The sequence below is a fragment of the Rhipicephalus microplus genome, chromosome 2 (assembly GCF_043290135.1).
Source record: "Rhipicephalus microplus isolate Deutch F79 chromosome 2, USDA_Rmic, whole genome shotgun sequence".
Classification (NCBI taxonomy): Eukaryota; Metazoa; Arthropoda; class Arachnida; order Ixodida; family Ixodidae; genus Rhipicephalus; species Rhipicephalus microplus.
In genome coordinates, this window is record NC_134701.1 from 247,763,489 (window position 1) to 247,774,460 (window position 10,972).

Consider the following 10,972-nt stretch of genomic DNA (forward strand, 5'->3'; position numbering starts at 1 on the left):
TCATTTCTATACTGCAACTTAAGCGAGTGGCATTAAAACTTAGTAGCATTAACTGTACACTGACTTCCAACATTTCCTATAGCCATTGACCAATCAATCTCACTTTGTAAGCTAAGCAGCATTTATACTAAAATGACTAAATTAAAATGCAACAAGGAGACAACCATAAGAAACTCTCAAGTGTACTTTTTTTTACTACCCCCAATATGGCACATCTGGTTGTTTATGGCACATCTGTGTTAATCCCACCTTGTCGTTCAAAAATTTATGATCATTTCTTTTCAGACCACCCCAACTTTGCATAAACACGTAACGTATTTCATGACCATTTCTTTCATTTGTTTTCCACTCCTGTAAAAACCCCAGCTGGGGTTGACAGTATTAATAAACAAACAAACAAACAAACAGCAGGTAACAGTAAATCAAAAGTGTTTCCACCACAATAAAAACAACTTGAAAAGGCCACGTCCATTGGTAGTACGTTAAACAGTATCATTTAGAGACATTATAATATTTAAAAAATCGGCAACTTTCATTTTTTCTAGGTATAAGATTCTTAACAACTACACAGCCAGAAATATTTTAAAAGAAAAGCATAGGGGTGGGGAGGGGGGGGCACACAGCTTAATGTACATGCATGACATGCATATACCCACGGCTATCATAGCTAGCCTCGAGTTCATGCCGCGATCTGCCGCGTTCCGAGCACATTCTGGTATCACGGAGGCCGTGCACTCCTTTATGTTCTCCTGCTAACACTTGTCCTGTTCAACTCATTTACACCAATATCAGAAGTCTCATACCTAACAAGACCAAATACTACACATAATAGAAACTACCGAATGTGATTTCGTCGTGCTAACCAAAACTTGGTTGAATGAGTCAATCTCTGATGCCGAGTTGGCAATCTATTTCCCTGGTTTTGATGTCTTTCGTTGCGACCGAATCTGTAGGCGGGGCGGTGGTGTGTTATAGCCGCTCGCAGGAGACTGTTATGCAACATTACAGAAATTTCCAGTAGTTGAGAAGTACTGTTTGTATCCTGCAAAGCATTTCCCCTTGACATTATTGGTGTTACCGCCCACCTGACGCAGACCGGTCGTTTGTTGCTGATTATCATGATGCTTTGAATTTGCGTTATGGTTCTTATTCCAATGTTCCAATTATGCTTCTTGGAGATTTCAACTTTCCCAAAATAACCTGGTCTGATCTGTCTTTAACTTTGTCCAAATGTAGAGCGGAAAGTGAGTTAGTAAATTCCTGCTTAACATTAGGACTTTCACAACTCGTTTGCACTTCTACGAGAGAAACTGATCACTCATCAAGTACAAATGTCGCACCCAGAAACTGTTTTATACGTCACCAACTAGGCTGGGCTGAGCGACCACGTTATAATAAATGCCACACTACAGTTTCACACGCCACGATCAAAAAGTATAAGAAAAAACGAACACTTTCTGATACAGGCAACATAGCCATTAGTGAGAAACTTGCAGCTTTTTATAGTTGGTTTTACGAAGACTTCTCACAACCATCGGTTGACACTAACTGGTGCCTTTTCAAAAACAAAGTACATGATCTCATTCATACTTGCATCCCCACTATAACAGTAACAGAACGAACACAGACACCATGGTTTAGTGTAGCACTGAAGCATCTAAAAAACAAAAAGAAATGACATTACCGCTCTGCCGAATTATTAAGCACAGTGGATGCTTGGAAAAAGTACCGCGCCCCCGAAAAACTGTTCGATTCACTTGCCGCAAAATCCAAATGCAACTTCTTTGCTTCAACGTTATCAAACATGCTAAACACTAACACCAAGCAATTCTGGAAATTTATTAATCCAAGCACATCTAAAACTATGTCACTGTGTGATGAACATAATCAACGCATCCCACCAGATGACACTGCACGTGTATTGAACAATGCTTTCAGCTCAGTTTTCACCAATGAACTTGATAGCAATTTGCCTTACTTGTCTCCATTTGAATTTCCCGTAACGCACGATATCGCCTTTAAGGCTACTGGTATCTCTGCTTTGATCGATAGCCTATAGTTGACATCATCAGCTGGCATAGACGACATCAACGCTAAAATACTAAAAAGCACAAAGCACATTACCAGTGTCATTCTTTCTTGCATATTCCAGCAATCACTTTCCACTAGTACCCTACCACAGGGATTGGAAGGTGGGGAAGGTCATCCCAGTGCCCAAAAGAGGTAATCCAGCATCATCGAGAAACTATCATCTCATGTCACTAACGAGTGTATGTTCAAAATTAATGGAGCACATTCTTCATTCACATATCGCGAAATTTCTTAGCTCTGTCAACTTCTTTCATCCCAACCAGCATGGCTTCCAGAAGGGCCTTTCCTGTGGCACTCAACTGGTTCTCTTCATTAACGACATCAGTTCTAGGCTTGATACCAACACCCCCGTCGACCCGCTAGTTTTGGACTTTGAAAAATCTTTCAATAAAGTGCCCCACAACCGTCTATTCCTAAAACTGTCACGCCTGAACCTTCATTATCTTGTTTTTCAATGGATACGCGATTTTCTGAGCAACCGTCAACAATTCGTATACGTCAACGAACACTCCCCTTCTCTCGCACCCGTTACATTTGGGGTTCCCCAGGGCACAGTCCTCAGGCCCCTGCTCTTGCTCATTTACATTAACGATCTTCCAACCAAGATTTCTTCCAGAATTCAATTGTTTGCAGACGATTAGGTGCCAAACCGGACTATTAACAATAGCATTGATGTTTTGTCCTGACAATCTGACCTCAGGAAAATTGAAGATTGGTGTCACATGTGGCTCATGTGATTAAACGCATCAAAATCTTCTCTCCTCATACCTGCTCGCGATTATATCATATGCGACTCTTCAATATCTGCTGTTAACACCTACAAGTATTTAAGTATTAATCTCTTTTCTGGCCTATCATGGCACACCCATATAACCAGCATAACAAATTCTTTTAATCTTGTTCCCGGTTTCTTGTGGCATAATATCTGATTAGCACCACCCTTAGTCAAACTTCTAACCTACTGCTCGTTAGTCAGGCACCCTCAGTCAAACTTCTAACCTACCGCTCGTTAGTCAGGCCGAAACTCGAATAAGCATGTGCCCCGTGGGACCCATACCAGCATAACCAAATCACCATGATTGTATCAGTGCAGAGCCGTGCCGTACGTTTCATTTTTCGCACTATACCTGCAACTCTAGTTCATCGAAACTCAAATCACAAGCAAACCTTCCCAGCCTTTCTCTCTTTCACAAGTTTTTTCACAAATCACCCACAGTCGACCTCATTTTTCCCGCTCATCGCCACTCAAGCTGGACCAACCACGAAAAGCCCGTATAACCCCCTAACGCTCACACTGTCTCCCATGCATCCTCCTCCTTCAACCTGACATCAAGAGACTGGAATGACCTTCACACCAAAGCAGTACTTCAATCGGACCCAAGCATGTTAAACATATCATAGAAGAACTGTTGTTGCAGATACGCTCACCCCTCATGTAAAACCCCTTCTTTAGGGGCCTTTGAGGTATAATAAATAAATAAATAAAATAAAATAAATAAATATGATGGTGTCTCTATACAACATTCATATTTATACAATGGGTGAAAATATACTGAGCGGAGAAGTAGTCCCTGAAGTGTTTCTACATATGTCAGTGCACTGACATATGTAGTCATCACACCACAAGAGTATGTCTTGCAGCAGGTCAGGAAATAACTGTGTTATAGTATTCACAGAACAAGAAACCTTGATGCTGCTGCTTGTCTTCAGCATTTACCCCCCCCCCTCCTATATAAATAATTCTATCCACTTTCCATTCAGCTCTGTAATGGGGACCATATTCTATGTTGATGAGTTATGTTCAATTCTATGCTGGTCTTATCCTCCACTGTGCACCGTAGGCTGAACCCATTGATAAGATGGGAGAGCTTTCATACTGACCACCAGTCAAGCGCAAAACATGAAAAAGTGCCCAGTCAGTACGCTTGCCCACAGTGCCATCTCAAGTAGGGTGCCTGAATGGTTTCCCTCGCCCGCCGCTCCGTACAGGGTGGGGACAACCGCGTCGTCTGCTAGAGCGTCCGCCATTACATATCTCACCCCAACGAAACACACTGCCTGCGCGCGCGTATGAGGAGAGTTTGAGAAGAGTTTAGTGCGAGAAATGGTATTTCGCGCTATAAAAAAGCAGTCTGAATATGTGCGTCTGTCATTGGAGACTGTTTGCAGGATAAATCTACATTAATTCATGAAGCGCACGCCTTTTCCTGTTACCTAAACTCACCGCACTCCTCAGTGGCTGTGCAGCGTGCCAGCCACTCAGTAGTGCTCGCATTGTACGCGTTGAACTTACTTCATCCTGCTTTTTCCCCCGCCTTGCGTGCCCTCGCAGCTCTGAATAATCTTGCGGGAATGAGATTCAGATTTGTTACACAGCTATTTTTCTGTTATAGCTGGTTGAGATAGTGAAACAGCGTAAACATCAATTGAATCTCTCGTTTTTATGTGACCACTGAGAAAAAAATCTTACTAAGTTATTGGAAAATACAAGATGAAATGCAGTAATAACGATTTTGATGCCCTATACCTGTTCAGTTTTTCTACTTTCCATAGATATATGTAAGCGAGCAATCTAATTATCCGAGAAGTATCACTCTCGTATTCTGCCTCTGTGACGCTGTGTCGGTATTGCTTCGACCGCAATAATATTAACTTACCATAAACATTCTCCAAAGATCACAACCTTAGTCAGCTTAAAGATCACAACGCTGTTTTTATCTAAGAATGTGATATTGTATAACAAATAAGAAAAATGTCTATGAACTTAAGGAGGAGGATGAAGAAAGGACAGGGAGGTTAGCCAGTTCACAATGAACTCAAAATATTTTAATCAAACAATAAGTGTTCTGAAAGAAAAAATAATAAAATTTATAAGTGACTGGTCCAGTTCGGCTGGTCACGGAAGGCTTACCCCAGCGCACGTCTTGCTTCCGTGTTCATTGACGCCGTTTGAACTAACGTGGCGCAAATGCACGCGAAGCCTCAGTCTTGCATAATTCGCAATAAGGAGTTTTGCTACGGCGTCACTGTGCTCGGAGCAAGTCTTTACGCAAGGGCGCACCATCTCGTTCAAATAATCGGTCACGGCCTTCAACGGGGACCTTAAGCGCAGCAAGCCCTCACTCCAACTTATGATGCCCCTGAAATGCTCTTCACACGAAATCGGAAAATGGAAAATGGTAGAGTTTCCAACCATTTCTGGAGTTGTTCGTGCACATGGGCACGCAGCACCCAGTCATTTCCCTAAAAAAGTATATGACAGAGCGGCCACAGCTCCTTCTTTGCTCCCGTCGCTATGCGAAGTGAGATCTGCAATGGCGGCGGCCGTCAGGAAAAACCGGTCGCGGCGGCGAGCACCCCGTCAAACAATGTCCCCACCCTGCAAGGAGCGGCGGGCGAGGGAAACCATTCAGGCACCCTAATCTCAAGTTGCCTTTACCCGACAGAAATCAAGAACAATGCCACATTTCATGTCTGAAAGGTCATACTTTTGAAAAACAAAACAATATAAAAACCAAAAGTGAAAACACAATGCATAAAACTGCTGTATACCGCTGTGAAAACCCTGGGAAAAGCCTATGAAAGTTACCATGAATTATGTTCATAGAACACTATTATATCATGTTGCTGTTATGTTGTGACCTATCCAAAATGACAATATAAAGTGTCTCTTCTTTTCAGGTTGCAAGGTCACTGAAAATGCATGAATGTTTAACGTAAAGATGCTGAAACTGAAAGCCACTGACAACATGTTCAAATGGCTGAAAAAGACATACTCGTTGCCTTGTAGGCAAAGAGGAGTCAAAGTATGGTATTGCATTGAGCTACCAAAATTACCAGGCCTCAGGTTCTTATGAAGTGCACAAGACTGCTGGAAGGTAACCATCGTTCGGTCAATTATCTAGGTTTTCTCACGAACTTTGGCTATCTGCTCAATAATTACCAAGCTCGCCAGACAAGACCCATTTAGCTTGTTGAGTAAAAGGAGTTATAATTATTACAGAGTTCAAGCCCGTCCAGTATGTCAGTATACACAACGACACTGCTGACAAACGCTGATAACATGTTGCGGTACTTCTAACTATAATTAGAGACACATGCTCTTCTATTCGATGAGTACTCTTGATAAATAAAATGATTTAAGATGACATCATGTTCATAATTACCCCATTGCTGAAAATATACACCAGCAGCAAACCAGCACACGTTCTGTTACAGTAAAGACAGCGCAACACTTTTATAAGTAATAATCGAACTCACGAATCGACTGCTGCAAAAAGTTCCAGAATCAATGAAGTATGAGCGGAGTTAAAGGGATTTTGCTCACACGCTTCAAGTGCTCTCTCTTACTTCTTTCGTGCTAGTTAGCCCGCCAAAGCCTACGCAGGGACAGCGATGACAAGGGGAAAAAAAAGATGAATCTCAAGGTCAGCGCGCATCATGACCTCGAGCACACTCTTGCCCTTTTTTCGTCGTACACCAACTTGCTTTCAGCGAGTTCGCAAGCATGCACGCGTGCACGTGGCAGCGTCCCACAGTGGCCACGACAACTACGCAGCACACTGTGCTCAAATGAGCCACTTTCTGTGGAGTTTGTCCTCATAATATGGTCATTTTGTGAATATGACAGAATTTCCAGAAAGTAGACGAAGCACTTCCTAGCAGACTCTCAGATTTGTGCTGTGCTGCGCTGTAACGTTTGTCTCGCATGTTCTCGGGAGCCTTGACTATTGATCGGCAGTGTTTCCTGACCATCCTTGAAAAGTGCTGCAGGGCCCCTTTAACCCTCCAAGCTATTGTATCATAACTGAGCTTAACTTTTAGAAGTTTCAAATATTCGCTACAATCGATATCGCAGGCCATTAGAGCCACATTGTTTCCTTGGGTATTTGTAATATTGTAACGATACTAAAGTTCTCAGTCAAAGACTAACAGACCTGTTGAATTGCCACAATGCATCCAGTATGTAAAGACACCTTGTTTTTCATTACACCCAACAAAGATACGGCTCATGTTTTGCGGAAGTCAGTATGCCACAATGCACAACATGCCAAGCTCCACAACGACCCTCGCCAAATGGTGCAATTATTCAAAGCTACAGGTAAACAAAACTGCAAATCGTGCCCCTATGCGAGTTATGTTCGGCGGTTCAAAGCCGAATGGTTAAAAAAGATTTTCATAAAACAGCGTGTGTACTCACAAGAAATACAGAATTTGAACAGTTTTACTTCAAGTTATGATGAATTAATGTTACATACAATGCAGCTAACACATTAACACATGCACTAAAGACAAGAGTGGGAAAATCTCAACATGTGACATTTGGCTATAGAATGCCAACATGCTAGTGGCAGTCATGATGTACGTGTTCAAGCAGCATCAGCCAACATAAAGTAGGCCATATTTCTACTTGGCCCACATTTTTTTATACGAGCAATAATTTCGCTGCTCTCATCAATCGCACATAATCTTCTTTAGCAGCAGCTGTACCACCGTATCTGTCTACTGAACAAAAGCTTCTTGCTAACTCTGGAAGTTGTTTTGTTTTTAAGGATTTTTATCTGCGAATGGTGTACTATGATGCAAAAATCAAAAACATAACTTTGAAGGATGCTGCAAAGTGAATATAAATGTTTCATGTTCAGACAAAAACTGGCTTTGCTGACTTGGGGAAGTTTCGTCCCTTAACAGTGCAACTTATTTTTCGTATAGCTATTCCCCGGTACAAAAGCTTGCTCCGAACTCAAGAACTTTTCAATAATAAAACAGAAATGTGCCAGTTTCACTCAGTTAAAGAAAGCAAAAATATCTAATGTCCCCACCTGCCTAACTGGATGGTGATGCATTAAATAATATTCCCGAACAGCCAGCGTAGGGCAGGGAACAAGACACTTTTTTGGTTGCCATCCCCACCTTTCCCATTCTTGCACTCTTTCCCTCTATAAATTTATTTTATAACGAATTTTCGTCCCAGTCATAGAACATTTTGCAATGCTGACCAAATAAATGGCCATACCTCATAAACTGTAACAAGGTGAACACTGTCTACATAACCTAACAAACTTTAATAAAACTGAACTCAAAATGTTAATGCAGTGTGTCCACAACATGCTGCATTCATGCTATGTCTACATAGAAACTAGAATTATAGCAATCTGAAATAGTTGTCCTAAATAACAAAAATCGATGGTCAGCTACATAGCTGTACCCGAACAATGCATTTCACTACTGTGCAGTTCACGGTGTTATAAAACAAGCCTCCCAGAAATGTCACTTCTGGGGCAATGAGGCGGTCATGACGTGGGAAGGGTTACAAAACATGCTTACGCATGGTAACCAAAGGCCACAAAGAGTGCTTGTGCAATAGGTCTCGCATTAATGCAACAGGTCCAGAATAGGTCGCACTTTTCATTTATGCATGAAAATCTGTGTTGCTGGATCCGCAATGTGTTCGTTACTCCCACTGTGGTTGATGGATCCGCATTTATGACCTTAGGGACGATAGCTCTGTTGAAAGAGCACTATCGAGCATCCGCGACGCAATGCACGTTGGAATGAAGGCAGATAGCCCAGAGGCTATTGTTGTGCGCACTCTTTTAAGAGATCTTGACTACCATCGCGCCCGAAAAATAGCATACGACCTTAGTGCGCCCTTACGGTTGATAAAGTGTTATTGTCAAGGACAAGGGCGATTGCACACCTTATGTAACAATTCACGCACCAGAGGCCGATTCACGAAAATAATGGATCGCGCATTAACACCGCAGCAGCTCCGGCTCCGTTTTTTGTCACGTGCCAGCGTACGAAATACGGGCAAGAGAAAATCGAGAACACCTTCCTGCATGTGATAAACAAAACTGATTTCCTAATGCGCAAAAGGGCTGAAAGTGAGTTGCAGGCTGTCTGCCGACCTCGAGCGCAATACCAACGTAAACAGTGCGCGCAAGAGCATGTGCTGCGCATGAGCTGACAGGTTACCACATGACACGACTGCGTCAGATGTTGTGAAGCCGCGCTCTTTCTTGAACGGCAAAGAAACTCTGGGCGAAACGGCGGCCCAAACTTCGCAGTCGCTGGCGGTAAGGCGAACCTGCATGCATGTGTGCAGCACCAACGCGGTACAGTAGTAACACCGCGGTGATCGGCCCTTTGAGTACGATCAGCGCCGTTTATACGTAGACGGAAGAAACGAACGATACAGGTGAGCCAAGCTGCAGCAGCAATCGGTCGAAGTCTCTAAAAGAGACAGCAAAAAGGGGGTCTCGGCTGTCTTTGGCGGGGCAACATCTGGAAAACTACGCACCCAGTAGGCACTGCAGTGGCCGGCGAACAATGGTGCCGCGCGGGGTTGCTCCGTCGGCGCGGCAAGGAAGGATGCGCGGGATTAGTTCGCGAACCGTGCCAAGTGTCAACAACCGCAGTGCCTGGAAATGAAACAGCTTCGTCGGTGACGACATACGAACAGCGACCGGCAAGGGGAAAAAAACGTAGTGGAGAGAGATTGTTGTCAGACGCCGCCGCGCGCCGTCACAAATCGGGCGCGCGGCCAGCAATGCCGCCGCTAACGACGCTGGTCGTCGCAGACCGAACTTCGTCGTACCGCAACGAGCCAACGCCGAGACAAAAAACACGGCGGAAATGCGGCCGCTTTTTAAAAGTCCTAGTTACGGCGCCGACGCACGCCATATTGGCGGCGAAACGACGCTACCAGAGGAACTGACAAAGGGCGGGCACACGCCGGAGTCTGGCGTGCGGCGCGGACGGCTCGCGACGCGTCCCAATCGCTCTGCCGGCGCGTGACAATCAGACCCGGCGATGGTGCCGACGCTGCCACTCTTCGCAAAAATGTGGACGAGAGTTACTCACTTGGCCGTACCGAAGAAATCCGCACGTTTTCACGCTGCCGATGCACATGTGCGTCTGCTCGGAACCGCCATGTTTGAAGATGACAGCCCGCGTCGGGCGCGGCGGCAGGGCACCCAAACGGCGGTTGCTACCGGCGCGGCTTGGAAAAAAAAAAAAAAAAAAATGCTGCGCGCGCGCGCTAATGTGCGCGAAACTTCTGCCGAAATGGGCTCTGTGAACCGTTGTAGTGCAGCGAAATGGATGCAATAATATCGCCACGATATTTGTAGAACGTTATCTTTGTTTGCTTTTCGCCGCTGCGGAACGAATGAAGCCGGTGCAACGACCGTACGGGTGAACTCCCCGGAGTGTCAACACCCTTGCCGACCGACCGTATCTCGGTGCGGCCGCTGGTAGCTTCTGACCTTGACTTCGCCGCTTAACGCTGGAAAGGCCCTTTATCATTCAGAAAAACAGGTCTTGGTGCTCATTGCACGGGCCGTTTCTTTTATACAGGCGACATGTTACGCGGTGTCCACATCGCAACAGGCCGCTGCTCTGTGCGGCCCCAGTAGAATATTTGATGCTACAGACGGTGTAAGCACCCTAGAGTTTCCGAAACGTGATCAACCTGCCTTATAGTTAAGCTATCATAATTGTCTAAAGAAATATGTCGCATGCCCGGCAGCGATGCAAAATGCACACGCATAACCGGCAGCGGCTAGTTCTAAAGTTACCTCCAGGTCTCATGAGCGTCTGCAATGCTAAAAATCGTGCAAGAGCATAACGATCAGGCTCCCATGCCACTGGGATTGACTACTGATACCTTCAATCGTTTAACCGGCTCGTATAACTTCGCTTACGAACGCAATACTTGTGATGTGGTGAAATATAATAGCCCCGCCATGAAGCGCGCCGTTACACAGATCTCTCGATGGATCACGCAGTAGTTCCTCGATTACGTAAGGACATAACGTAACTGCTTATGTAAGAAATGGCCAGGTTTTCCTTTTTTTTTTTTTTTACCCCTTGGCAA

The 10,972-nt window shown here is 44.5% G+C and overlaps 1 protein-coding gene across 2 annotated transcripts in view; it reads right to left on the minus strand.

Moving 5' to 3' along the window:
• The window catches only part of brat (tripartite motif-containing protein brain tumor), a 151,385-nt gene extending 141,279 nt beyond the window's left edge, over window positions 1-10,106 (minus strand). For both annotated transcript variants that reach the window (XM_075878695.1, XM_037421259.2), the window contains exon 1: window positions 9,958-10,106. The gene's annotated coding sequence lies outside the window, so the exon portion shown is untranslated. The remainder of the gene's footprint in view (window positions 1-9,957) is intronic.
• Between the last annotated feature and the right edge of the window lie 866 nt (window positions 10,107-10,972).